We start from the raw sequence: 7,035 nt of genomic DNA, 5'->3' as shown, positions 1-7,035 counted from the left end.
TGAAAAACCCTGGCTTGCCCTGCTCACTGGGGATACTAAAGTTGAGTCAAGTACAGTGGTAGGTAGAGAAAGAAGAGGTTCTCATCCTCCTCCTCCTTTTCCCTCCTCTCTGGCCAGCCCACGTTTGAGAATTAGCTCTGGTCCAGACACCGCCTGGCACTGGAGCAAAGGACAGAGCGAAGAGGAATGGCTGGGCAGCAACAAGGTCTGCTGAAGTGAATGCAACAGATGGTGTGCCTGGGTGGCTCAGTCAGGGAAGCGTCTGCCTTGGGCTCCGGTCACCGTCTCTTCTCCCTCTCCCTCTAACCACCCCCTCCCCGACTCGTGCTCTCTATCTCAAATAAATAAATCTTAAAAAAAAAAAAAAAAAGGAAGAAGCGAGTGTAAAAGAATCCGCAAACAATCATAGAAGGGACATCAAATAAAGAAAGGAAGGACCTGCCACTTGTGGTTTGACTTTTTCCCTTTGCACATAGTGTTTACACTCAGAATCAGAGTCAAATCACAAATTCCCACCAAGATTTTTATTTGGAACCATTCCATGGCTCTTCCAACTTCATGGTGCCTTGGATAGAACATCAGCCCCCCTAAATACTAAGTAGCCCAATGACTAGTTTCCAGCAAAGCCTACCCAGTGTCCCTACAAAGCAAATCAAATGTTAAGGGTCTTGAAGAATTTAAAGTGAAGGCGATTGGCCTTACCCATCTGGGGTGCAAGTATCATGTATAGATAAAAATTACTGTTGAATTACCAACTTGCTTAATATTACTTAAGAAAAATACAATTTAGAGAAAGACTGGAAGAAATTCAAATACCTAGCTACACACTACATATACTTGCAAAAAAAAGCATTGCTATTTATTCTTGTTTAATCTACTCCACAAGGTGGTTTCACTTCTCAGAGCTAAAGAGAACATGGTATGACCACCTTCCTCGCATCAAAGACTGTCTGGACTGTTCACATGGGTAGTAATTCAAGCTTGAGCACAGCAGAACCATTTCAGCCTGTTCTCTGCACTTAGGGACCAAGAAGCCTTTAATTAGCTACTTATTCTAATTACTCTAAATAGAAACTTATCTGTTTCTGTGTCCTCCTAGACCAAAGGACTCCAAGTCCTCGTATCACACCCTTCGAGAGAGCCTTCTCTTTAAGACTGTGTTGCTTCTGTGGCTGGAACAGAAAAATAAGGAAAATATAAAAAGCCACAAGTCTGGCTGATGCATCACCCCGTCATCAGTGCTCCATTTATACAGAAATAATTTGTTCAACAATCAAAACCAGACTCTGCTCTTTACGATTTGAATTAGGTCAACTTTCTTTTTTCTCTCTCTCTTTCTTTAAAGGGTCAAAAACACTTTTAAAAGCCAATTTGAACCAGGCGGGGAAGTTTTTTAAAACAATTGCACAATGCCTTTCTTCAGACTGGTGTATGCTGCATCGCATGTAAGAAAATTAGAAAAAGTTCTAAGGAAGCTTGAAGGAAGTGGGGAGAAGTGTGGTGAAAAATAAACCAATAAACAAAAGGAGACAAGAGGCAGCTGCCTAGGGCAGATCTGTGTCCTCTTCCTCCTGGTTGTCATTTGTATGCCAAGTACAGTAGAGTGATGCCATGCCTTTGGGGACAAGCTGGTAGGAAATAATATGTCCTAGTATTCAGCACTTGAAAAAGATCTTAAATTAGGTATAGTTCATGGGATTTGGAGTACGATTTAAAACACATAAGCATCAAGAAGTCTAAAACATGAATAAGATTAACCTCTGAAAGACATGTAAAATGTACTAATAATAATAATATGGTGTTCATGGGATGCCTGGGTGGCTCAGTCAGTTAAGTGTCTTCCGCTCAGCTCATGTTCCCAAGGTCCTGGGGTCGAATCCCGCATCCTGCTCCTTGGTCAGTGGGGAGCCTGCTTCTCCCTCTGCCTGCTGCTCCCCCACTTGTGCTCTCTCTCTCTCTGATAAATAAATAAAATTAAAAAAATAATAATACACAATTCACGCATGTGCTATAAATTGAACTGATGAGCAAAAACAGTGATAGGTCAGCAAAAGTACGTTTTCAAACTCATCGATTCAGGCGAGGCTTATGAAATGAAATTGTTGATGATGGGACTTAGATCATCAGTCTTTTAATTTTGTATGTTTTGAACATCATCCAAAAACCTGAATCTGCCGTTGAAATTCTATGAAAGGGAGAGAGAAGAGAAACACTCTTCCTCTTGCCATCTCACACCCCAAAGCCCTCACAACCTGCCCCAAATGTATCAGGACTACATCACACCCCTTGTCGAGTGTGTCCCCCTCTTTTGTTTGGGCTTTGCTTTGAAATCCCTTTACAGAAGATGAATATTTAGTAAGAGCGTGTCATTCTTACAGTTCTTTTTCCACTTCAATCTCTGACACAGGCGATACCAAAATGAAGATGAACATAGAAAAAGTCAAGCGTGTATTCAATTTGGAGCAACAAGATTTGGCTTTTTAAAAAATGCTCTTTTATGCGTTTGGGGTGATGTTGGTAAGTTACAGGAAGAATTTTGCCCATTGAGGAGAAACAAGGAAAATAGATTAAAATTAATTATTCATGCAGTCGTATTTATCATCCACCCTGTGCAGACTTTTAGAAAAACGGGAGTAATGGAACCACAGTCTTTTATATATGAAAGTGTGCCTACATTTTCTAGCCCTTGGATTTTTAATTTCATGTCACCTTTGGCTAATTATTATAATTTCTATGGTAGATGGGCTCATTATCATCTTTCTCCATGTAATGCAGGTTCTTTCTTAAAAGCGAAACAAATCTCCAAACTTCCACATTCTTCTGTAAAGCAGTAGGGAGCAGAAGCGTGGGTCTTCCCACAGGACAAAAAGCCTGGAAGCTTCTCCAGTGATGATCTGCCCATGGCCCCCACTTAGGTGGAAAGCATTCCTATCTCCTATTTGTTGGGAAAGACAATCAGTTTCTTTTGTATCATTGCACATTCAGCAAATCGCAGCTGCTATTTGTATCAGCACACAATTTGTCCCCACTGGTTTTGATCACCTATGATAATATTCAGTACTGCATTTTTACTCCACAAGCTCCTTTGACCATACCCTTTAAAGACTTATACCTTAGGGTGCGCCTGGGTGGCTCCGTCGTTAAGCATCTGCCTTCGGCTCAGGGCGTGATCCAGCGGTGTTCTGGGATCCAGTCCCACATCGGGCTCCTCCCTCCGTTGGGAGCCTGCTTCTTCCTCTCCCACTCCCCCTGCTTGTGTTCCCTCTCTCGCTGGCTGTCTCTGTCTTTGTCAAATAAATAAATAAAATCTTAAAAACAAAAACAAAAAAAAAAAACCAAAAAAACACCCTATACCTTAATTTCTAATAGCAAAGCCTTTTAATTTCAGCAAGGGCTGAGTTCGTTAAAAGTTTTAAACTTTCTCTTGTCACTGGAGTTGATTTCTCAGACATAAAGACACCAAGCCTCTCTCCTGCCTGTAAGGCTTCCATTTAAAAATAAGTCTGGCTGGGCAGTGCCTGGGTGGGTCAGTGAAGTGCCCAACTCTTGATTTCAGCTCAGGTCATGGTCTGAGGGTTGTGAGATCAAGACCCGTACCTGGCTCCACACTGGGCATGGAACTTGCTTAAGATTCTTTTTCTCCCTCTCCTTCTGCCCCACTCCCTCTCTCTCTACATCTCTCTCCCTCCCTCTCCCCCCAAATATATAAATAAATAAATATTCTGAACTAAGATTTAGTAACTATTCCTTTCTCTGTTCAAATTAATAGTTGATTATGTTACCATTAAAAAGGCTTCCTCCAAAGAATATCAGTAAAAAAAAAAATGAAATATATTGGCTGTGGCATTGATTGAACTTTTAAATAGGTAAGCTGTAATTACATTAAAAACAACAACAACAAGGAAGAGTGTAGGTGTGGAGGGGATATGGTATAAGACAATAGAAAACCTGCTCAGAATGTGAGAGAATACACACAGGATGCGTAAATTGTGAAGCCAACACCAGAGTTTTCTGCTAGCCAAGAGACATAGAATTCATATTCTCCTTTCATCTGGTAAGACACCAAAAGGAAATAAATAATGGTATTCAGAATTATTTTTTACTGCAAGAAGGAGCCGAAATCAAAGTCAGAAGGTTAGATAACTCTTTGCTAAACGTATACAACTGCCTAAGGCTAGCTTGCCCACAAATACAGAAAATTTTTATTTATGCTCCACGATTATAAACTGAATTTCTCTTGAACAGTGCCCTAAGGATGTTCCTCCAATTCCCAATAACTTTTAATGCGGTAAAACAGGATAGTGGATAAAAAGAACATGCTGTAAATATTTAAAAATCACAGACGGTGCTCGATTATCCCTTTAGCTTCTACATACTTTTCTGTACTATCAAATTCCTGGCTCTTTCATCGTCAGAATCACAAATCATCCTTCAAGATTTCAATTCATCTAATTTCAGGCACGTCAGAAGGTAGAAATATTGTGCAATAGATAAAATATAATTGGAAACGTTTTTAAATGGAATATCCGTCTGAGTGCCCTGGGTCCCTGTTTCCTCATCTTTAAAAGGAGGAGGGAAAGAATATAACCTAAGGTTCTTTTCAGGTGAGAAATTCCATAATGCACGCTTTTGCATGACTGTACTTGATATTAGAGAAAACATGAGGGTAGTAACACGTAGCTGCTTTCAGAAATGTCTTTAAAATTGAGTCCCAGGGAGTTGAGTGTGGACAATAACCAAACCTTCAAGTCCTCTGCCAAAGCTTGTGGACTTGGTGAGAATTTAGTGGGAAAGGTAGGTTCATCTGATTGTGGAATAATAAGACCGCAAGGGGCTGACATTTATTAACTGCTTCCTATGAAGCCGGCGCCGTGGGGCACTCAGATTACACAAAGGTGAGCTCATAGCACGGTGCAGGAGATAAAGGAGTGAACACAAATCTCCGTGCGGTTCTAATAAACACTGGCAAATGCTATGCGAGAGAGAAGCACAGAATGCAATGGAATTATATGGAGGGAAACCTGCAGGCTGAGAAGGATCCACGCAGTAGAATGTATACCAACAGAATCTTACTGTAGGTGACACCAGGGAGGAGCAATTCATACTCTAAATGTAAATCTCCAAATTCATTGGAGACAATTGCCCCTTCTCAATCTTTGAAGTTGTCTTGGATCCTTCTGGTCCTTTCGTTTTCCATATGAGTTTTAACATCAACATCAGTGTACTATGAAAGTGCTGCCAGAATAATGAAACTGAATTTATCTTTAACATGATGTCTTTCTATTCATAAAAACAGTGTATCTATTATATTAGTTTTATTTTAGATGCTTCCACAAAATTTTAAATTTTCTGTACAGAAGGACTTGTACATGTTTTACTCATTACTCTTTTGAATGGAATATTTAGTTACATTAGAAATGATTTTTTAAATTATGAATGGTCTATTAAAGGTTATTTATCTTTTATATAAATCTTTTTTTCCAGGAACTATGACGAAGTTTTTATTGGGTCTAATAGTTTGTCAGTAGACTTGGATTTTCAATGAAAATAGTCATACGACCTTTAGATAATGACACTTCGGCTTATTACTCCTTTTTAATTTTGTGAATATTTACTTGTTTTGATTTTTCTTCCACTGATTCACCCAGGACTTTTGAAACAATGCTAAATACAAATAATTGTGATGGGCATAATTGTCTGACTTATTTAAAAGAGAATGCCACAAGTTTTTAAAGGTTTATTTATTCATTTATTTGAGAGAGAGGGATAGAGAACATGAGCAGGGGGAGAAGCAGACTCCCCGCCGAGCAGAGAGCCCGATGCAGGGCTCAACCTCAGGACCCTGGGATCACGACCTGAGCCAAAGGCAGACGCTTAACTGACTGAGACACACAGGCGCCCCGCCCCCCGCCCCACCACAAATTTTTTTTCATCAAGTAGGGTATCTGAAGTAGTTTTATTTTTGCTACATCATGAATGGATGTCAGACTTTGACCAGACTCTTTCCTTCCTAACTTTTTATCATAAAATATGCCGGTGTACACAAATATGTAGTTTTTAAAAGAATAATTGAACAAAAACCCTTGTAAATACTACCCAGGTTAAAGAATAGAACCGTGACAGTATTTTTAAAGACCCTGAATCCTCTTCTACAATCATATTCTCTTCACTACCCAAAAAATAAGCACTATGTACCATTGTGATAGTTACTGACTTGATTTTCTTTTTGTACGTATCATATGTATGTATCCTAAACAATAGAGTGTTTAGTTCTGCTTACTGCAAAGCTTCCTACAAATGGAATCTCACAAACAGTATTCTTGGTAATTTTTTTTTCTCAGTATTATGATTTTGAGATTCATAGCATGTTGCTATGCAGGACTATCATTATTCACTTTCACTTTTGTATATTCTATTGTGTGTATGTACAATAATTCATTTATATTTACTTACCTACTATTGATGGACATTCAAGTTGTTCCTAATTTTCTGCTGTTCCAAATAATACTTTTATGTGCTCACTTAGGCAGCACATATACTAAAATTGGAACAATACAGAGAAGATTAGCACGGCCCCTGCTCAAGGATGACACACAAATTCGTGAAGCGTTCCATATTTTTAGGATGCATACTTACCATTTACATCGATGTGGATGAAACCGGGGGGTATTATGCTGAGCAAAATAAGTCAATCAGAGAAAGACAAGTTATCATATGGTTTCACTCACATGTGGAATATAAGAAACAGTGCAGAGTATCATAGGGGAAGGAAGGGAAAACTGAAGGGGAAGTCATCAGAGAGCGAGACAAACCATAAGAGATTCTTAATTACAGGAAACAATCAGGATTGCTGGAGGGGAGGTGGGGGAGGGAATGGGGTAACTGGGTGATGGGACATTAAGGAGGTCACGTGATGTGAGGAGCACTGGGTGTTACACGCAACTGATAAATTACTGAACACTACTTCTGAAACTAAATATGTACTCTATGTTGGCTAATTGAATTTAAATAACAAAAAATAAAAATTAAAAAAAC

At 39.3% G+C, this 7,035-nt stretch overlaps 1 non-coding gene across 1 annotated transcript; it reads left to right on the top strand.

Annotated features, from left to right (window-relative positions):
- Positions 1-6,514: 6,514 nt before the first annotated feature.
- LOC113260668 (U6 spliceosomal RNA) lies at positions 6,515-6,621 on the top strand. The gene has a single exon (XR_003318047.1). It is a non-coding gene; the product is annotated as a U6 spliceosomal RNA (small nuclear RNA).
- Positions 6,622-7,035: the final 414 nt, after the last annotated feature.

Source organism: Ursus arctos, unplaced genomic scaffold (assembly GCF_023065955.2).
Source record: "Ursus arctos isolate Adak ecotype North America unplaced genomic scaffold, UrsArc2.0 scaffold_18, whole genome shotgun sequence".
In the NCBI taxonomy this organism is placed as follows: Eukaryota; Metazoa; Chordata; class Mammalia; order Carnivora; family Ursidae; genus Ursus; species Ursus arctos.
This window is presented reverse-complemented; position numbering and strand designations above follow the sequence as displayed.